Genomic DNA, 10097 nt, shown 5'->3' on the forward strand with positions numbered 1-10097 from the left:
AATGTGAATCTTGTATTCTAAGGTATTTTTTCCTTCTGCTACATTTTTCTAGCTCACTGAGGGATTTGACTTTTGTGAGGAAAATAAATGACAGCCCGAAGAAGCCCATCGTACTGACATGTTTGGGACTGAAACGAGAGCTTCATCCACTGTCGTGGTCTGCCGTGTCGTTAGCGCTCTCCTCACACTCATCACATCTTCCTCTTTCTCTGTTGTGTCACGCAGCACCGTCCGATGGGGTGAATGGCGAGCATTAGCAAAGCATCATTAGTGCTCTTCCCGTAATCTTGAGACGTTTCAGCAGGCTTTGTTTGTATGCAGTAAACAGCTGATCTGACAATAACTAATTTTTTTATTAATTTATTTAAAGCTTCAGATTTCATCTAGGATTTGGTGATGAGGAAACTTGCTGCACTGGCAGGTTCGTGCTGAGATTTTCAGCCGTATTCAGGCTCCAATCGATGAACTTTGATTTCAGTTTTTTCTTTTCAGTTTATGTTCATTATCCATCCGTCATCAGCTGCTTCTACCCTCGATACGGGACGCTCTTTCTCCAGCATGCTCCCAGTCTGTCCCAGTCTCCTCCCAGTAAGACGTGTTGGACTCCAGGAGGCATCAAAGGTTGAAGCTGCCTCCTTTCAATGTGGAGGGGCAGTGGCTCTACTCTAAGCCCCTCCCACAGGATCGAGCTCCTCATGCTGTCTCTATGCGAGAGCCCAGACGTTATTTGGACGAAGCACATGTCTCTTACATGGTCACAGCTCACACTCGAAAGACTTTCAGAAAACTTGACCTCTGACCTTGAGGTTGAGGTCAATCGTCATCATCACTCATTTTTTTGTCTTTTAGTAGATACAGTGATGTCATCAATTTCAAAAATCACCAGTGAGCATCAATGAGCCGTGGCTGAGCTGCTTTCATCGCACAGCGCTGGGTCGTGTTTGCCACGATGATGTAAACGTGCACGGTGCCGTGACATCGCTTCACCCCCAGGCGCCATCGACCAGCGCAGAGCCGTGAGAGGACATGCAGGTTTCAGTAAGTCAAACATACGAGCTGCTATTTTATTTTGTAATGTTAGCAACAGCCCGAAATGCCGGCCTCTGGTAGGCCTCCGTCATCAGTGCTGAATAACGACTGTCAGACAGACCCATACATGCAGGTCTACTTCCTGTTACTGTCATCTTATTCTGGAAGTTTTAACAGGAAGTGGTGATTTTGGTGTCCAAGGATTTGTTTCTTTCAGAATCTCCACCCACTGATTGCAGTCGTTTGTCTGCCATGATGTTTGTTTTCTTACAATTTCCCTCTCAACCAATCACGCTCCTGCATCGTCCACACGGTGCAGGTGTGAAATGTGTCCATATCTCTGCTCTGTTTCCTCGCGTTTTCACGAGAAACGGCGAGCTGGCTGTACCGTTTCCCGGGGGCAGGTTAAACGTGTGCGTCTAGCCTTACTGCAGAAGGAGATCGCTTCCCAGCAGCACGTCACTGGATCTGATTGGATCTCATCTCATCTTTCTTCATCGTCGATAAAAGTCTCCGTACTTTTAATCATAGTTTTTGTCCTCGTGCATCGACGAATACGATGGATCAGTGAAATCAACTCTGCGCCTAACACAGACAGCTTTCAAGATGCTGCAGCAGGTTCAGCAGCACCGTGTTGGGTTTGGGATGAGCTGTGAGGTGTGTTCACGGCTCGTTCGGACACATTTCGGATGCTGAATAGTGACACCGACATCACCGACTGTGCCTGAATGCATCTTCAGATTCTCTGGTGCTTTAAAAGCGCGCTCGTTTGCTGTGATTAGATTACTCCGTCTGAGACTGAAACACAACTCGAGAGTTTCAGGAGCCCTTTGAGGAAAAGAGCGATGCTCTTACAGGTGAGCTAACAGCAGTATGTTCGTCTGACAGTAACAGTGTGTAGCACAGCTGCACACACTCCACTGTGTTTGAACCTCTGGGCATTTCTTCACTCTGCTGGAGTAAAAAATGTTCGCGATTCTCAAGAGGAAACCGAGACAGAGTTCAAAGACCGAACTGCTTACAGTACAGCTCGGAACCAGAGCTGAGCGAGAGGAGGCCGAGGCGGTGAGCATCACGCCGTCAGTGATCACGTGACCCAGTGTGGTGCTGTTTACTCCCAGAGTTTTGTGAGGATTGTTGTGTGTGATATTTTGTCCTGCTCAGCTTTTCAAGCGTGAGGAGCTGCTGCTGGCTGTGAGACATAAACACCTCTACCCATAATCCCCTGTGTTTGCAGGTTATTTTGCTCTGACACCTGACAAACAGCTCTGCGGCTCTGTTGTTTGTCGACTCACACTTTGGGCTATTTGGAGCCACCAGCCCTCAGACTGCTGAACATAAAAAACCTTTCATTTATACCAGGCTGACTTCTTCCTCAGTTTTCCTTTCATGTTTCCTGCTTTTACTTCACTTGTTTTAACATTTCCATTCCTGGTACATCAAATGGAAACAGAGGCAGTGTGCTCTTCTCCACGTCTCAAACACCTTTTGGGTCCCTGATCTTAAAAAATGTGAAAGCACTGATGAGTATTTTTCTCTTCATCCTTATTGCATCATCTTATCAGCATCAGTATTCTGTTTGTTAACATGTCAAAGCGACTCAGGCTGAAGTTTAATAATAATAATAATAATAATGGATTGCATTTATATAGCGCTTTTCAAGGCACCCAAAGCGCTGTACAATGCCACTATTCATTCACTCTCACATTCACACACTGGTGGAGGCAGCTACAGTTGTAGCCACAGCTGCCCTGGCGCAGACTGACAGAAGCGAGGCTGCCATATCGCTTCTGTGTGCTCATTTTGGATTTGAGCTCAGTAAAGTGTTTCCCAGCTTGATTTACAGTCCCAGCTGCTGCAGTCACACAAGACCGGTTAGCAACCAGAGTCTGTCACCTGACTGGTTGGCAAGTGGTTGCTGGAGGTTGCTTGCTGTTGCTAGGTGAAATTGGCTGCAAAGATGTTGACAGTGCTGGACCGAAAAGCTCTTTGCAGCTGTTTTAATGGAAAATAGATCCTATTTTTATAGTGCCAACGACAGAGGTGAAACAGTCACCTCCAGGTGATTTATATTGGAAGAAAACACCAACAATCAGATGTGAGGAGCAGGATTTTAAATTCTGGACTTAACAGGGAGCCAATGAAAGGAAGCCACGCCTCTTTCTAGTCGCTGTCAGGACTCTTGCTGCAGCATTTTGGATTAGCTGAAGGCTTTTCAGGGAGTTTTAGGACTTCCTGATAATAATGAATTACAGTCGTCCAGCCTGGAAGTAATAAATGCATGAACTAGTTTTTCAGCGTCACTCTGAGACAGGATATTTCTAACTTTAGAGATGTTGCACAAATGGAAGAAAGCAGTCTTACATACCGTATTTCCCGGACTACAAAGCGCACCTAAATATTAGCCGCACAAGCTAAAATCAGGGGAAAATCCTGTTTTGTACATACATTAGCCGCACCTGACCAAAAGCCGCAGGTGTTTCAATGTTGACTTATCATATGTAAGAGAATATGCACAAAGGGAATTGTCAGGAAAGAGATGGCTGTTTGGAGACATCACTTTTATTAATATTTTTGAAAAACAAGTTATGGGTACATATTTGCACATGTAGTACATAACAGTAGCCTACAGCACACCAGAAAAATAGATTCGGACTACCTTTTAGGCTCAGGTGCAGTGACACGGCTTTAACAAGAAGAAAAGTCAGTCATTCACCACCATCTTTCTCTTCTTCCTGCGCACTAAAACCACCAAAGTCCTCTTCTCCAGTGTCGGATACAAACAGGCTCAGGATGGCTTCGTCATCCACTCTTCTTCTCTCCTTCGTTGTCACTTTCAAAACCAAAGAAATCCTCATTGTCAGTGTCGAACACCCTCAGAAGGGCCGTGGCGGTGTCCTCCTCTCCATCATGCAGCAGTCCAGCCCTTCAAAATCCGTTGGTGATCGTGGATGTTTTCACACTTTTCCACGCTGTCAGAATCCACCGGTGGAGTTGGGCATAACTTGCTTTTTGGGCATAACTTGCAAGTTTATCGCCGCTCATCATCCACGCCTCCCGCTGAATGCGTAGCGCTACTTTGAAGTTTGTTTTTCGCGCTACTTCGTACGGCACTACGTTGCCTGGCGGACGGACATGTGACTAACATACCACTCTTGAACCCCGATCCTTCCGCCAGGCAACGTAGTGCCGTACAACAGCGGAACACACAAAACAAATCGTCTTACGATATGACAAAAATCACGGACAATCCATAGAAAAGCCGCACCTGACTAAAAGCCGCAGGGTTCAAAGCTTGTGCAAAAAGTAGCGGCTTATAGCCCGACATTTACGGTATTTGTTTAATATGTGCGTTGAAGGACATGTCCTGGTCAAACATGACTCCAAGGTTCCTCACAGTGTTACTGGAGGCCAAGGTAATGCCATCCAGAGTAAGAATCTGCTTAGAGACCATATTTCTAAGACTGACAATAACCTCCGATGTTGAAATTTGAACCGAACAACCTTTAATTTTTGAATGTTCTGTCACAGAGTGCTGAGTCTGGGGTTCGAGTTCACAGGATGTGCGACAGATTCCTCAATGTGATGTCGACTCGACCATTAACCTAATCCTTACATAAACTCCTCCTATGCATAAACCGTCTGTGGGGAAACGTGGAAACGCGTCGCTGTAAATACAAGCGGCTGATTCTTCACAAATGCTTCCAGAGACACGTTTCATATTTCTGTCAGCTGTTTTGTGACATATGAGAAAAGCGAGCCGCTGTGTTGTTTATTCCTGGTTTGATATTCAAGAGCAGACGGCTCACACATCAAGCATCCGACACTGGGAAGAAAAGCCCCCTGTGGGTGCGACTGAGAGCCTTTCCGGGATGCTGTTTTTGTGCCCGGCACCGTCACTGCTGAGCTTGTTTCAGATGTATTTTTTATTACCTGCAGACAGAAGTCTTTTGTTGACCCGTCCAAGCTCGAGATGCGTTTCTGGCATCACATCAATGCAAAATGAGCCGTTTCGTTTTTGTTCTTTTTCATTTCTCGGCTTCAGTATTTCATGTTTTTATAGAAATTTCAATCAGATTTGGGGTTTCAATGATTTGCAGATCATTCAGACTGTGTCTGCGTTTCACATCGGAGGCTTGTTGGGAACGGTGTTGTATAACATTCCCATTTGTGTCATTTTTAAGACATCCTTTCCTCACTGAGCTGTAATAAAAACCCCGGGAAGGCCAAATAAAGCTGCGTCTAACCCTTTTATCTGACACCATGCTGATGACAGGTATTCTGCGACTCCACTGTAACTCTGAAGCGTGTGTGTGTGTATAAGCACCATAATCCAGGCTGCGAGGAGGTGGCAGCAGGTCAGCGGATGCTGTTAAAGTGTGGCTCCCCGGTGCTTTCTATTCCAGGGCCGGGCCGAGCTTCACACGGTGCGCTGCCGAGTCCCGAGGGAGTCTGAGGACTGCTGGCCGCAGAGCTCGGCGGCGTCTCGGTGAGAAACGCCGCTGAGGCTGAAAGATTTTCTTTTTTTCCATCCTTGGAGAGTCGTGTAGGAAACGATCGGTTCGAGTCGCCGCACAGAACGCAGAGTTTAGGCTGAAAATATCAAATATAAAAGGTTTCTCTCAGCCACTCGCCCTCCACATCACATCCATCCAGGCCGAGTGTCCGACTGCCAGCGTGTCACTCGGCTCATCAGTCACTCAGCCCGAGGCCCACAGAGCAAACCGTCTAATCGCTCAGCCCTCCCAGCTGCCAGCTGTATCAGCCGCTCGCCAAGCCAGCTAATTAGCAAGTATACCCAACAACCTGACTCGCCGCCCGTCCTCCAGCCGGCCTGCAGGCGGCGAGCTAATCAGCTGCCGCAGCCAACCAGTTAATGTAAGCCGGCGTCGTCCCTGTCGATGAGAGAGCCCCGGCTCCCCCCGAGGCCTGAATTATGGGCTGTTGGAGGTTAACAAGAAACAAGTGGGCAAACATCCCCTCCTCTCCACTCCCCTCCTCCTCCTCACTTCATTACCTGCCCAGCCGTCCTCACTCTGTCTCCCCTCCAGTCTCTAATTTAACGGTGAGCCCCGCTCTTCCTCTCTGCGCCCAAGAGTCTCCTCCTCCTCCTCCTCACTCTGATAAAACATGGCCCATGGCTTCTTTGCGTCCTACAGGTGGAATAAATCGACTCGGCCACCGCCCTGCGCTCCGTCCCTCTGCGCCGCTCTCGAAGCGATGCCTCGAACTGCTTCATCATCCTGTCTGCTGATGGAGAACCAACAAAAGCACCCTGAGAGCTCGTGTAACGCTGCGCTGAAACGCCAACCTGTGGATGTGAGGTCACAGGTTCGATTGGTCACAGGTTTGGTCTCTTTGAATATGTTGGAGTTTCACATGGAAAGATTATGTTGTCTTTTTGTGTATTTATAGTTTGAAACGGTTCTTTAAAGTCTGGATTTGAGCTTGTGCTGCAGGAATCTCTTTGCTTTGTTAATCAGGAGTTCACAGCGTGGATGTGAAGCGCCTCACCTGTCTGATTATCTGCAGGTGTAAAAATAGAACGGGAAGAACGACAGCGTGATGATCGATGGAGGGAGTCTAAGACAGCGAGAAATGAAAAGAAAGTTTAGTGATTGCCAGGCCTGATGAGCTCTCATCAATCTTATGCACACACACACTCTTGCCGTGGCTCCTTACCTGCCTGATGAGAGCGAGTAATGAAGGATGCACCCTCAGATAAAGATGGGTGACAGTGAGCTCACACACAGATATGAGCATTCATCACTTTGTGGGGACCAGAAGTACTGTCTCATCCTGGGCAGTAAAATAACACCTGCGTCCCCCTGCTATGCACAAGGTGACCTCTGGTTGGTACCTTGACCTTTCGGCCATAACGCTCAGCTTTATAAGGCAGGATGCTGTCGTGTTGTGGGGGGGGGGGGGGGGGGGACTGTTTCTGTTTCATCTCCAAACACAGGCACTGTCACTGTTTGACCTCTTTAAAACATTATTTTATCACTACACCATTATATGACTTCATAATAACTGTTAATGAACTGCTCCAGATTCCCATGTTACCAATGCTGACATCAGTCTTAGTGCAGCTGTTTGGGGAGTCTGCTTCCCTTCATTGGCTTCCTGTTAAATCCAGGATTCGAAATCCTGCTCCTCACATACAAGGTCTTAAATAATCAGGCCCTATCTTATCTTAATGACCTTGTAGTACCATATCACCCTATTAGAGCACTTGGCTCTCGCTCTGCAGGCCTACTTGTTGTTCCTAGAGTATTTAAAAGTAGAATGGGAGGCAGAGCCTTCAGTTTTCAGGCCCCTCTTCTGTGGAACCAGCTTCCAGTTTGGATTCAGGAGACAGACACTATCTCTACTTTCAAGATTAGGCTTCAAACTTTCCTTTTTGCTAAAGCATATAGTTAGGGCTGGACCAGGTGACCCTGAATCCTCCCTTAGTTATGCTGCAATAGGCTGCCGGGGATTCCCATGATGCACTGGGTGTTTCTTCTTTACTCACCCCCGCCCCTCCCTGAGCCTGGTTCTGCAGGTTTCTTCCTGTTAAAAGGGAGTTTTTCCTTCCCACTGTCGCCAAAGTGTGGAAATATGAGATGGGTCTGGATCTGATGTAAAATATGTGAGTTCTTCTTGTTTACATCATGAGACGTCAGCTGTTCCACACAGATTCAGGTTTTTATAATCAGGCATCCTGCGCTCGTCCTGAACTCTTACATTTAGCGATCCCTGAGCTGCTACTCATAGGTCTCCCACAAACATGTAACGTGTAATTTTGTTAGTAGATTATTAGACATACATAAACACACACATGCTCTTACTGTGCCTCACACACACACACACACACACACACACACACACACACACACACACACACACACACAGTCCGTCTCCTCCTGTGCCGGCCCATTAACGCCCATTTCCAGAGTGACGACGCAGGATGCGAGGCTATCCATTTTGCTCTCGCGGTGTTGGTGGAAGTTAATGATGAGGCGCTGGCACGGTGCGAGCCATCGTTGTGCTGGGGCTCAGATGAAGGATGGAGGGATTGAGGAGGAGGGAAAAGAAGATAAAAATGCATCGCGGTGAGTTCCTCAGCAGATTAGGACCCTGCCTGGCGCACGTCGCTCCTCGCATGCAGGTCCAGGAACTTTCTGGACCATTAGCAAACAGAGCGATGTGCCGACTCCTGAAGCGTTTGGCAGCACGTGTTTGCAGCTGAAGCCAAAGCTGCCTGTGTTTGTGTAATCCACAGAGGTCTGGTCACTGTGAGGGTGGCGACCATCGACTGTGGGCACATGCAGGTGGAAAAACGGGACGCTTCCTTTGCTTTCACCTGTGAAAAATGAGAGATCACCTCGTGCAGCGACTCTATATAAAATGAACTGCTTCACAATTGGTTTGCAAATTGATTGGTCACATTATTTATATGACAAGCCAATTTAATTTCATCTATTTGGTTTCTGGACTGTTGTTCAGGCAGAATGTGTAAATTTGCACCTCCAGGCTCTGGGAAACACAACATGTGCTTTTTAATCATTTCTGAAACACGTTTATCCTTTTTCAGTGAAGATAACAGCTGATCATAATCTGAGTCAACTTCTCTCTAAATGCAGTAATTCAGTTTTGATCCGCTGAGCAGAGAAATGTGGAGTCTCTCCTCGTCAGTCTGAGGACATACACTAGCCTGGATAATGAAAGGCAAATCCTAAAGGGAAACACTTTTTTGTGTGAAACGGGATCTTTAATATTCAAAGATTTTATTGCCTTCTAGCCCCTGATGGATGCTGATCTGGTCTTTTCACCCAACTTTATCTGTCCGCTCTGTCTCAGGAGGGTCTCCTGTCCAAAGACTTCAGGAACTCTGATTGGGGAACTTTCTAACTGATGTGGTGTGTTTGCACTGAGCTGCACGGAAAGTAGGTAAGAAAGAAAAAGTACAATAGCATTTACAGTTAAGCAAACTATGCAGTGAGGCAGGTGGAGAGGCAATCAGTGCATGACGTTTGGTTTTACGTTGGTGTTGAAGATCTTGATCCAGTGAGGTCTGCCTCATCCCCGCAGCTTTGGCATCAACTGGAACAGCAGCGATGAGCCAGACCTCACTGAGTCGTTCGCTGAATGGTGACAAAAACTTGCAGGAATAACTCGGAGCAGAAGCACGAAGATTGAAGAAAACGTTTGAAGCCTGTAGATGTTAAAAAATGTGAAAAGAAAAGGGGAGCTAACAAAATGGGTGTGAGGAGGAGCCTCTGAACATCCATCATCCATTCATTTTCTTCAGGTTATCCAGTTCAGGGTTGCTGTAGATCCCAGCTGCCATACGCTGAGAGACAGGTCTCACTGACACACAGGCAGTCTGTCGCAGGGCTAACACAAAGACACAGACAGCCAACAATCACATCCTCAAACATCAGGACAGGGATTTTGCTGGCTGGAAGCTGAGCCTTTGGTCAAATAAGGCCGTGAGTTAACAGAGAGATTATTAGACTGAAGGCCTTCCTTTGTGATAACACCTTAATGATATCTGAACGTGCCCCCAGGTGGGATTTGTTTGCTGAAGAATCCTCTGGTGAAACATTGTTACTGAAATCATGAAGCTGTGCATTTTCCCTCTCGGTTACTTTGCAGAGACTTAAAGGTACAGAGGAGATGGAGACATCTGACCAATCAATGAGGAGCAGCGTGAAGATTACGCAGACATGCTAAATCAATTTCAGTCACGTTAACACAGCACAGCTGGAGGTTATACACAAGGATGCATCCCAACCTCAGGCTTCATTTCAACCCCACTTTCACCCAGGTGTCTTTAATTTAGGACAGAAATGTCACACCAAGTCACTGTCGTTGGTCTTTATCCACACGTGTCCTATTTATTCTCTGAAACAAGAAAAATGTTGGTGCTGAAGATGGACCCATTCTTACTCTATTCTTACTCTCCAGACAACCTCTCTTTGGGTTTATCCTGAGACAGCTTCAGGCCAGATGACATATAAAGTCTGTCCAGCATTGTCCTCCTCATCTCTAAGGCGGAGCCCGGACACCATAGAGAAGCTGGT

The 10097-nt window shown here is 46.9% G+C and overlaps 1 long non-coding RNA gene across 1 annotated transcript; it reads left to right on the forward strand.

Moving 5' to 3' along the window:
- The first annotated feature begins 933 nt into the window (after positions 1-933).
- LOC113028044 (uncharacterized) lies at positions 934-9835 on the forward strand. Its single transcript, XR_003273178.1, has 3 exons — positions 934-1038; positions 8872-8961; positions 9670-9835. It is a non-coding gene; the product is annotated as an uncharacterized LOC113028044 (long non-coding RNA).
- Positions 9836-10097: the final 262 nt, after the last annotated feature.

This window comes from Astatotilapia calliptera, chromosome 8 (assembly GCF_900246225.1).
Source record: "Astatotilapia calliptera chromosome 8, fAstCal1.2, whole genome shotgun sequence".
Classification (NCBI taxonomy): Eukaryota; Metazoa; Chordata; class Actinopteri; order Cichliformes; family Cichlidae; genus Astatotilapia; species Astatotilapia calliptera.